This window comes from Aotus nancymaae, unplaced genomic scaffold (genome assembly GCF_030222135.1).
Source record: "Aotus nancymaae isolate 86718 unplaced genomic scaffold, 86718_ANA_hifiasm-v0.15.2.pri h1tg000016l, whole genome shotgun sequence".
Taxonomy (NCBI): Eukaryota; Metazoa; Chordata; class Mammalia; order Primates; family Aotidae; genus Aotus; species Aotus nancymaae.
The window spans coordinates 32,091,377-32,103,833 of NW_026988428.1; the positions used below are offsets into that span (position 1 = coordinate 32,091,377).

General features: G+C 42.9%; 1 long non-coding RNA gene across 1 annotated transcript; it reads right to left on the reverse strand.

Annotated features, from left to right (window-relative positions):
• Positions 1 to 251: 251 nt before the first annotated feature.
• On the reverse strand, positions 252 to 7,221 carry LOC105709522 (uncharacterized). The gene is made up of 3 exons (XR_010342973.1): positions 7,048 to 7,221; positions 2,256 to 2,719; positions 252 to 1,566 (listed from the first exon to the last, which is right to left on the reverse strand). It is a non-coding gene; the product is annotated as an uncharacterized LOC105709522 (long non-coding RNA).
• Between the last annotated feature and the right edge of the window lie 5,236 nt (positions 7,222 to 12,457).

The following is a 12,457-nucleotide window of genomic DNA, read 5'->3' on the forward strand; positions in this document are numbered from 1 at the left end:
CATCTGGGAGGATAAGCAACTCAGAAGATTTGTAGCCTCAGGGTAACAATGGAGTATTTTCTGCAGTTAAGGTCCTCTCCCTTCCTCTTAGGGTTTGTTTTTTTTTAATTTTTGAGACAGAGTCTTGCTCTGTCACCCAGGCTGGACTTCAGTGGCACAATCTCAGCTAACTGCAACCTCCACCTCCCAGATTCCAGCAATTCTCCTGCCTCAGCCTCCTGAGTAGCTGGGATTACAGGCATGTGCCACCATGCCCAGCTAATTTTTTTGTGTTTTTAGTGGAGACAGGTTTTCACCATGTTGGCCAGGAAGGTCTCGAACATCGAACCTCATGATCCACCTGCCTCAGCCTCCCAAAGTGCTGGCATTACAGGTGTGAGCCACTGTTTCCAGCCAGGTTTATCTTTTTTTAATCAAGGGCTAAATTCTTCCCCTCTCTTCGATACCAGTGAAGTATTTAAGAAAAGCAGTCACCAATTAAGCTAAATTTGAAGGAAAAATTAAAAGGTGGTTATAAGTTACAAAACAAAGGCATCTTATGAACTCTCATAAGAAAAAGAGGAAGAAATTAAGACACTTTTTATCATCTTTTTGAGATATGGTCTTGCTCTGTCCTCCAGGCTGGAGTACAGTGGTGCAGCCTCCCAAGTAGCTGGGATTACAGGCGTCCACCACCATGTTTTTGTATTTTTAATAGACAGGGTTTCACCATGTTGGCCAGGCTGGTCTTGAACCTCTAACCTCATGTGATCCTCCCACCTTGCACCTGACCAGAGAAATTAAGACATTCTCAGATAAACAAAAGCTGAGAGAGTTCATTACATTGGGACCTACCCTGCAAGAAATGCTAAAGGGAGTCCTTCAAGTCAAAACAAAAGGATGCTAGGTGGACATTTGAAGCCACATATAAAGACCTGTATTATTGGAGTTTTGATTCATCTCTGATTTTAATTATTTTATTGGATTTGAGATGTGTAACCATAAGTCTATATTAAATACATAATTTATAAAAAAAAAAAAAATTAGGCATGGTGGCATGCACCCGTAATCTCAGCTATGGAGGATTACTTGAGTCCAGGGGCTTGAGGTTACAATGAGCTATTACAGTGCCACTGCAGTCCAGCCTGGGTGACAGAGTGAGACCCTCTCTAAAATATAGATATATTTTGTAACATCAACAACATAGGAGGGGGCAGATCTGTCAAGGAGTAGAGTATTTGTATGTGATTGAACTATTAGTTTAAAATCGATTGCTATAACTTCAGGATGCTTTATGTAATCCTCATGGTAATTACAAAGGAAATATCTGTAGAATGTACACAAAAGGAAATGAGAAAGGATTCTAAGTGTGTCACACAAAAAGTCAATTAAGCACAAAGGAAGGCAGAAGGAAGGAACTGAGAAAACAAACCATAAGCCATGCAGAAAACAATCCACAGAGTGGCACCAGGAGGCCCCACAAATGGTGTGCTGGAGTCTTCCCAGAGCAACTGCTCACTGAGTCCCTGGGTGTGGGCCTCATGGCACAGTCAGCCACCAGAGTAGTGAGTTTCATCAGATGACAGTCTAAAAATGCAAATCAATTCCACAATCAAAAGACTGTAAGAAACTTACACATAGGTTGAAAGTGAATGGATAAAAAAAGATATTCCATGCAAATAGTACCAAAAAAAAGGAGGAGGAGCTAGACTAATCTCAGACTAAATAGACTTTAAGGTCAAAAGCTGTTATAAGAGATAATAGCAGTGAGTTCACCAAAAAGATGTAACAGTTATAAATGTACATGCAATGCACCTCAGAGCTCCTAAATATATGAAGCAAACACTGACAGAATGAAAGGAGAAACAGTTGTATAATAAGAGTAGGTGACTTCAATGCCTCCTTTTTTATTTTTTTGAGACAGAATCTGACTCCATTGCCCAGGCTGGAGTGCAGTGGTGTGATACAGGTCACCACAACCTCCTGGAGTCAAATGATTCTTGTGCCTCAGCCTCAGAGTAGCTGGGAGTACAGGTGTACACCACCATGCCCAGCTATTTTTAGTAGAGACAGAGTTTCACCCTGTTGGCCAGGCTGGTCTCGAACTCCTGACCTCAAGTGATCCACCCGCCTTGGCCTCCCAAAGTGCTAGTGTTACAGGCATGAGCCACGTGCTTGGCCCAATAACTCACTTTCAATAATGGATACAACACCCAGACAGAAGATCAAGAAGGAAACAGAGGGCTTGAACAATACTATAGATGAATTGGACCTACCAGACATATACAGATGACTTCACCCAGCAGCAGAATACACATTCTTCAACGTACATGTGGAATGTTCTCTGGGAAAGATCATATATTAGGCCTCAAAGCAATAATAATACATTTTAAATTACTGAAATCATAATAGCAAAAGGAAAACCAGAATATCCACAAACCTATGGGAACTAAACAACATACTACAAAACTATGGATCAAAGAAAAATAACAGAAAACCAAACACCGCATGTTATCACTCATAGGCGGGTGTTGAACAATTGGAACACATGGACACAGGGAGGGGAACATCACACACTGCGGTCAGTAGGGGGGGCTAGGGGAAGGACAACGGGGGTGGGGAGGGATAATGAGCAGAGAAATACCAGATATAGGTGATGGGGGGATGAAGGCAGCAAACCACCTTGCCACGTATGTACCTGTGCAATAATCCTGCATGATCTGCACATGTATTCCAGAACCTAAAGTATGATTTAAAAAAAGGAAAAAAAAAAAAGTATTTTGAAACAAAATCACATATCAAATCTTATGGGATGCAGCAAAAGCAGTGCTATGAGGGAAATTTATAGCTGTACATGCTTACATTAAAGAAATCTGGCCGGGGCGGTGGCTCACACCTATAATCCCAGCACTTTGGAAGGCTCAGGCAGGCAGATAACCTGATGTCAGGAGTTCAAGACCAGCCCAGCTAACATGGTGAAACCCCGTCTCTACTAAAAACATAAAAATTAGCCAGGCATGGTGGCAACTGCCTGTAATCTAGCTGCTTGGGAGGCAGAGGCAAGATAATCACTTGAACCCATGAGGAGGAGGTTGTAGTGAGCCAAGATTGCACCACTGCACTCCAGCCTGGGTGACACAGCTAGACTCCATTTTCCCCAACACCCACACACACAAAAAAAGCAGCAGCAGCCAGGCATAGTGACACTGTTCTATAATCCCAGCTACTTGGAAGGCTGAGGTCAAGAGATTGCTTGAGCCCAGGAGTTTGAGACTAGCTCAGGCAATGTGGCAAGACCCTCTCTCAAATAAAAGAAAAAAGGAAAAATTCTCAAACCAAAATCCTAACTTTGCACCTTAAATTATTAGAAAAAGAAGAACAGCCTAAACCCAAAGCTAGGAGAAGGAAAGAAATAAATGTTAGAACAGAAATACATGAAATAGAAGATGGAAAAACAGATCTATCACTACCAAGGAAATTGAATCAGTGACCAACAACTTGAAAGAAAAGTACAAGAACACATGGCTTCATGGGTGACTTGTACCAAACATTTACAGAATCAATACCAATCCTGCTCATATTCTTCCAAAATACTGAGAAAAGAATACCTCCAAACTCATTCTGTGAGGCCAGCATTACTGATACCAAAGGCAGACAAAGCACCAGAAGAAAACAACAGACCACTATCCCTCATCAATACAGATGCAAAAGTTCTCGAGAAAATACTAATAAGGAGAATTCAACAGTGTCATAGAAGGATTCTACAACATCGTCAAGTAAGATTTATTCCTGGAATGCAAAGGTGGTTACCATATAAAAATCAATGTAAGATATCACCAATGGAACGAAGGAAAGAAAACACATGACTATTTGTTTGAATTAGTACAGAAAAAGCATTTAACAAAGTTTAATACCCTTTCATGATTAAAAACATACTGACTAGAAATAGAAATAATCTCAATGTAATAAAGGTCATATGAACAACCCCCAGCTAACATCATTCTCAATGATGAAAGACAAAGTTTTCCAAGATGAGGAATAAAACAATGATGCCTGCTTTCATAATACTGGAAATCCTAGCCAGAGCTATTAAGAAAGAAAGGAAAAAGAAAAGGCATCCAAATTGGAAAGGAAGAAATAAAATTATCTCTGTTAACAAATGACATGATCTTCTTTGTAGAAAATCCTGAAGACTGCGTGAAAAAAACTGTAAGAACTAGTAATCTGTCAAAGTTTTAGGATTATGAAATCAACATACTAATGTCAGTTGCATTTCTACACACTAACAATCAACGATCCAAGAAGGAAATTAAGAAAACGGTTCCTGCTGGGCTTGGTTGTGGATGCCTATAGTCTTAGCTATTTGGGAGGCTGAGGCAGGAGAATCACTTGAGCCTGGGAGGTCAATGCTGTCAGTTTTTATAATGATTATGCCTATGAATACCCACTGTACTCCAGCCTGGCAAAATAGTGAGACACCATCTTTAAAAAAAAGAGAAAGAAAAAAGTCTGTTTACAATAGCATCAAAAAGAACAAAATAGGAATAAACTTAACCAGGAGGCAAAGACTTTGGCAGGATTTAGAGTTCCAGAGACCGGTTGTGTAACAAATGTAAAGGCATCTCATATTTATACATTATAAGGCTTAGTTTCATTAAGATGTCAATACGACTCAAAGTGATCTACAGGTTTGGTGTAATCCCAAAATCTCAGTAACCTTTTTTCTTCAATTATAGAAAAATCCATCCTTATAAATTTCATAAAGCTTATACACAATTTCAAGGGATCCCAAATGGTCAAAGCAATCTTGAAAAAGAATAACAAAGTTGGAAGTCTTTTGCTTCCCAATTTCAAAATGTATTATTAAAAGCTACAGTGGTCAAAAGTGTGGTAAAGCAGTAAAGACATACAGAGAGACCAGTGGAATGAAGTACAGAGTGCAGAAGGAAACCCTTATACATACGGTCAAATGAGTTCAATAAGGATGCCAAGATTATTCAATCAGAGAAGGGACGGTCTTTCAACAAATGGTGTGGGAAAACTAGATATCCACAGGCAAAAGAATGAAGTTAAACCCTTACCTTATATCACATTTAAAGAAAAAAAAACCTCAATAATGAATCAAAGACCTAACTGTAAGCTCTAAAACTATACAACTGTTGTTGGTTTGAGATGGAGTCTCGCTCTGTCACCCAGGCTGGAGTGCAGTGGCATGATCTCGGCTCACTGCAACCTCCAGCTCCTGGGTTCAAGCAATTCTCTGCCTCAGAGCCAAGTAGATGGGATTACAGGCACCCACCACCATGCCCAGCTAATTCTTGTATTTTTAGTAGAGATGGGGTTTTACTATCTGGTCAGGCTGGTCTTAAATTCCTCATCTCGTGATTTACCTGCTTTGGCCTCCCAAAGTGCTGGGATTATAGGTGTGAGCCACCATTCCCAGTCGACAACTCTTAAAACACAGAAGGAGAGCTTCCTTTGGCAATGATTTCTTGGATATGACACCAAAGGCCTAAACAACAAAAGGAAAAGTAGACAAATTGGATCGCATCGAAGGATATATTAACATTGTGAAAAGGCAACCTACAGAATGACAGGACAGATGAGCAAATTCTATGTTAAAGGGTTCCCATCTAGAATATATAAAGCACTCTCACAATGCAACAACAAAAACCCAACTAACGCAGTTCAAATACGTGCAAAGGACTTGAACAGACAGTCCTCCAAATAAAAGATGCAAATGGCCAATAAGCACATAAAAAGATGCTCACCATCACTAATTACTAGGGAAACTCAACCAAAATCACGTGGAGAGGCCAGGCATGGTGGCTCATGCCTGTAATCACAGCACTCTGAAAGGCCGAGGTGGGTGGATCACTTGAGGTCAGGAGTTTGAGACCAGCCTGGCCAACATGGTGACACCACATCTTTACTAAAAATAGAAAAATTAGCTGGGTGTGGTGGCATGTGCCTCCAGTCCCAGATGCTTCGGAGGCTGAGGCAGGAGAATTGTTTGAACCTGGGAGGTGGAGGTTGCAGTGAGCCAAGATCGCACCACTGCACTCTAGCCTGGGTGACAGCAAGACTCCATCTCAAAAAAGAAAAAGAAGAAAACCTACAAGGAGATGCCACCTCAGACTCATTAGGATGGTTGTAATCAATACAGAAAATAACAAGTGTTAACGAGGATGCTGAGCGGTTGGAACCCTTGTGTACCCTTACTGGGAGTTTAAAATGGAGCTGCAGCTGTGGAAAACAGTATGTTAATTCATCAAAAAGTTAAAAATAGGCCAGGCATGGTGGCTCACACTTATAATCCCAGCACTTTGAGAGGATGGGGTGGGCCAATTACTTGAGGCCAGGAGTTCAAGACCAGCCTGGCCAACATGCTAAAACCCCTTCCCTACTAAAAATACAAAAATTAGCCAGGCATGGCAGTGCAGGCCTGTAATCTCAGCTACTCAGGAGGCTAAGGGATAAGAATCACTTGAACCCAGGTGGTGGAGGTTGCAGTGAGCCAAAATTGAACCACTGCACTCCAGCCTGGGTGACAGAGCAAGACTCTGTCTCAAAACAAAGAATTACCATATAATACAGCATTTCCACTTCTGGGTATGTACCTCTACAATTGAAAGGGCCTCACACATTTATACACTGATGTTCATAGCAGCATTGTTGAGAGCAAATTCTGACGTGTGTGAGAAATCCTATTGAGAGCGGTGGCAAGGGAAACCTAGTCGGCCCCTCAAAGCAGAAAACTGCTCAAAGCACTATAAAACAGTAACCAATGTAAGTATGTCTCACGCCAGATGAATTAGTTCTCTGAACACAGGATATGTGACCCTTTCCTTTGTTCCCTCGTAAAGAGCGCTTTCTAGTTTGTCTTGAACCTATAGTAAACATACACTAGCTGCCTGGTTAGTTTACCTTTAACCAGTGAAAGAACACAGAGCATCCACTTGTAAAACTTGTCACTGGAAAGTCAAGAATAAATACGTAGGTCAGAGTCTGCTCTGGACTCTCAGCTAAAAATGCTGTGAGACCCCTGGTGCTCCACTCTGAACCCACCTTTTGCTCTCTCTCTCTCTCTGGCTGTGTCTTAATTCCTTCAGTGCCACCTGGGTTGGGGTCTCCACGGCTGAGCTGGTCTTGGCACAGTGTTATTCACAGCAGCTGAAAGAGAGCAGCAACACAAATGTCCACCAACAGATAAACAAATATGTGGTCTCTCCATATAGTCAAACATTATTCAGCCTTAAAAAGGAAGGAAATTCTGACACATGCTAGCACATGGATGAACCTTGAGGATGTTATGCAAAGTGAAGTAAGCCAGTCACAAAAAGAGAAATACCGTACAATTCCACTTACGTGAAGAACCTAGAGCAATCAGATTCACAGAGATAGAAAGCAGAGTGGTGGCGGCCAGGAGCTGGGAGGGAGCAGCAATGGCTTATTTAATGGGGATAGATTTTCAGTTTGGCAGGATTTAGTGAGTTCCAGAGTTTGGCTGCACAAAAATATGAATGTACTTACGCTAAATTGTGTACTTTAAAATGGTTATGGAAAATTTCATATGTGTTTTACATTTAAAATTTTTACATTGGAAATGTATATTTACTGAGCACCTCTGTGCTAGGCATGATGATATGATTATGAACACTGTAGTTATAAAAAACACTCTTAGGGAGATAAAGTTCTAAGTGTAAAAACTAGCATAGACAGACAATAATAGACACAGACCCACAGGACTCAGATAGTAGGCTTATTAGACACAGATTATAGATTTCAGCAGGGAACTAGAAATTCTTAAAATTACTAATTGCTAATTTGTTTAGTAATTAATTTAGCCAATCAGCTAATTTACTAATTACTGAAAATTACATATCTGAAAAAGAACCAGAATGAAGTAGAAAGAGATGGCAGAAAAGGCCACCTAAAGCCCATCTTTTAGACAGTTCTCTTGGCAGATGAGGGATAGAAGGGCACTTCCTGGCCAGGTGTGGTGGCTCATGCCTGTAGTTGCAGCTACTCAGGAGGCTGAGACAGGGGAATCACTTGAACCCAGGAGGCAGAAGTTGCAGTGAGCAGATATTGCACCACTGCACTCCAACCTGGACCACAGAGCAAGACTCCATCTCAAAACAATAAATAGAAGGGTGCAATCGCTCATGCCTGTAGTCCCAGCACTTTGGGAGGCCAAGGTGGGTGGACAACTTGAGGTCAAGAGTTGGAGACTAGCCTGACCATACCCCAGCTAAAAATACAAAATTTTTGTCTCTACTAAAAATACAAAAATTAGCTGGGCATGGTGGCAGGCATCTGTAATCTCAGCTACTCCGGAGGCTGAGGCAGGAGAATTGCTTGATCCCGGGAGGAAGAGGTTGCAGTGAACCACTGAACTCCAGCCTGGATGACAGAGTGAGACTCCATCTCAAAAAAATTAAATAAAGCCTATCTTTTAAACAGTTCTAGCAGATGAGGGATAGAAGAGTGCTTCCTTACCCTGGTAGCTCTGAGTGTCCAGTCTGTGCCCTTGACCACCGCACTTGATGGGGACACAGTAGAGCAGCCTGCACTGCATGCTGTACTGAAGATCCCACCCACACAGTGAGAGTTCCCTTTAGCCTGCACTTTGGGTTGGATGCATCCTGAGCTCTCAAAGCATCACGTGCTAAGGTTCCACTCTCCCCTTGGCTGGGAACTACGTCTTGGTCTTCTGTCTCCAGGGTGCTAGAGGCAGAGCCTGACATGGAGTGAGCACTCCATAGATGCTTGTTCAATTTCCTAGGAACTCAGCAAGCTAGGCCTAACACCACTGCCTGCAAAGGCCTGGCAGGTGTAGGGACTCATCAACCTGAGCCTGCTGCTCTTACAGAAAGGGGAGAGGGAGATGGGTGAGAGTGAATGGAGGGTTGTCCTTTTAATAAGGAGGGCCAGGGGCTGTAATAGGGGCCCCAGCATAATTTATCTCAGGAAACAGCAGGGGCCCCTCTCCTCTGGGACCCATAGCCTGGCCTTACTTCTCTTCCCTCTTCTTTACAGTTTGAAATTTTGTCTAAGCCAGCAATAGGCTGCCAAAGACTTCAAACTCTTTCACCTTCTACTATAATTCCAGCTCCTTATCAGGGCATGATTCTTGGCTGGGACAGAATAACCAGCATGGAATGCTGGGAAACTCAGAACCACACATGCTGCAAATGCAGGGAAGAATTGCTGCTTGCCACTGCACTCAAAATACTTCTGAGGACATGAAACTCTCCCACTGGTCTGGGTAATTCTCCCACTTCCTCCATATTTCCACTGTAAACCAGGAGACAGCGCAGCCAGTGAGTCCCAGCCCTGCAGAGAGAGCTCTACCCAGCTCCTGTTCATGCCCAAGGTATTTATTCACTTATTCAACAGTCATGTGGGAAGCCACCACTTCAGAACACTAACTGCGCAGAGGAGGACACCAAGCCAGGTTCTCAGCTGCCTGAAACTGGCTTTCCGTGCCGGATCCAGGGGTCTCCTGAGGCAGGAGGTTCTTTGAGGGGAACTGATAGCCCTCCAGAAGCCCAAGTAGAAAACTCCTCTCTTTGGGGTAGACACACATGGACTGATGCTTTGGAGGGCCTCTGTTTTTGTGGGGGCAACTCTGAACTCAGGCCCCCAGGCTACAGCATTCAAAGTTTTTTACTTTCTTTTTGAACATAACCTTCTCCTTTGAATTTTCAACTGAAAAATAAAGCTGGCAGAATTCAAGAATGTGTCTCTGGATTGCTGAGGCTGATCATCCACTCAGGAGATGGGGAGACGTGGACAGCTACAGAATCTTCTCACCAATAGGGGGTGCCCTCGAGCCCTCTTTGGGCTGAGCCTTTGATAGGAGATTGCAGGGTCCAGATCCCAGAGCAAAGAGCCAGGTGTCAGCCATGGGGACTGAGGCAAGCTGAAAGCCAGACGCCAGACTCAGCTGTCCCTCCTGGCCTCCCCACCCATGAATCCCTGGTGCACAGCAGGTGCTAGATGAAGTTTAGAAGAAAGAACCCCAGGGTAAATGGGAACGAGAAGGCTAGTCCTCCACATTCCCACACTGGACGGAAGAGAAGAGAGAGCAGCTGGGATTTGAGTGTTTGCTATGGTTACAGCCTAAAGACCCCGGAGCCCAGGCACTGCTTCAAGTGCCTTGAAAGATGTTTGATCTTAAGCCTTACAATAGTCCAATGAGGAATGGATGATCTCCTTAAGGAGGGAAGAAACAAAGGCTCAGGGAGTTCAGGGGATTCCCCCAAGGTCGTATAACCTACAAATGGCCAGGATGGTGCTGATGCGGGCCTGTCTGCCTCCCAAGGCTGCCCAAGCTCAATCACCCCCCACCACTTCTGCTTTTGTAATAATAGCCTTATGCCACATATTCTACCAGTTGCTTTATGAAAGAAAGTCAAGTAAACTTTAGCCATATCCCAAGCCATGATAGGTAGCTCTTATTCTAAATACCCTGTAAATCAGGTCACGCAAGATCAGAAATGCACCCACAACTGTTACAGCTGCTATGCTAGCCACTGTTTTGGGGAACTCAGCCTAGGAATATGAGTGAAGAGACAACTCACAAAGGAAAGCAAATCACTGGCATGCAGGGGCCTGAGCAATTCAGAGTCAGATGCAACTAGAGTGTGCGGCCACATGACCTGCTGTTTTCCCAATATGCTTAATGAATCCATGATGTTGGGTCCAGAAAGGAAATGCAGAAGGCTTCCCTTCCTGCCTCCCACACTCTGTGGGTCAACTATTTACCAAAAACACAGCAGTGCACTGGATACCAGCAGAGATACAAAGAGGGAAAAACAGTTCTCCCTTCTCAAGGCAGGTTGGACAACATCAATATTTTGCAGTTGGGAGGCACAGGTGGAGTGTGTGTGCCTGCCCAGCATTTAAAGACAAACGATGGGAGAGGGAATGATTCCAGCTGAAAGACCAATAATTCAAACCTACAATGTACACTGAACTGCAGCCTAGACAACATAGCAAGCCTCTGTCTCTACAAAAAATTTAAAAATTAGCCAGGTGTGGTGGCATGTGCCTATAGTGTCAGCTACCCAGGAGGCTGAGGTGGGAGGATCACTTGAGCCCAGGAGTTTAAAATTACAATAAACTGTGATCACATCACTGCACTCCAGGCTGGGCATCAGAGCAAGGCCCTATCTCTAAAACAAAACAAGATAAGACATTTACATAAAAATCAATGTATGAAAATCCAAAATAATATATTAGCAAATAAACCCCACTGGGGCTTCAAAAAAAGTTACCTAAACCAAGTGAGACTTGTACAGTGTGAAAAGGATGGCTCAAAATTAGAACTTTTCATTTCATTTATATTAATATGTTGAAAATCATAATCATCATAGATGTTGAAAAGGCATTTGACAAAATTTACTACAAAATTTATAAAAGAAACTTATTAAATTAGAAAGAGAGGTACCTCCTTAAATTACACACAATACAGGAAATTACACCCAGACACACACCCATCAAGCCAAAGTCCAGCATCATTTGTAAGGGATGGAAGCAACAGAAGCTTCCATCAACCTTTGGAACAAAAGAATGCCCTCTGTTACCACTATTACTTTGGAGGCTGTAGCTGATGAAACTAGACAAGAAGGAAAGTAAGACATTAAAGAAAAAAAGCAGAAGGTGAAATAGTTATATTTACTCTGAAAAATGAGGCAGACAGATTTTGCTAAGGAGTTAGGTACAAAAGTAACACACTAAACAGCCTTCTTTTTCTTAATTTTTAAACTATACAGATGGGGCTGGCCACAGCTCATGCCTGTAATCCCAGCACTTTGGGATACCAAGGCAGGTGGATTGCTTGAGGTCAGGAGTTTGATACCAGCCTGGCCAACATGGCAAAACCCTGACTCTACTAATAATGCAAAAACTAGCCGGGTGTGGTGACACACACCTCTCATACCAGGTACACAGGAGACTGAGGCATGAGAATTGCTTGAACCTGGGAGGTGGAGGTTGCAGTGAGCCAGAACTGCACTACTGCACTCCAGCCTGGGTGACAGAGCAAGATCCTATCTCAAAAAAAAAAGAGATGGGGTCTTACTATGCTGCCCAGGCTGGTCTCAAACTCCTGGGCTCAAGCAATCCTTCTGCCTCAGTCTCCCAAACTGCTAGGATTACAGGCCTGAGCCACCAAACCTGACCTTGGTCTTCCTATGTACAAACAAGCAGTTAGAAAAGAGAAGAAAACATCCCATTTGCAACAGCACACCCCAAAAAAACAAAGCTCTCAGAAATAAATGTGCTAAAATATGCACACACAATCCATATGAAGAAGTCTTTCAATGAAATACTTTGAATGCAAAGATTCTTGAATGCTGTACATGTTATCAAGAAATACTTGAACGCTGTACATGTTATTGAGAAAGGTGCAACATTAAAAAATATATCACGGCCAGATGTGGTGCCTCACACCTATAATCCCAGCACT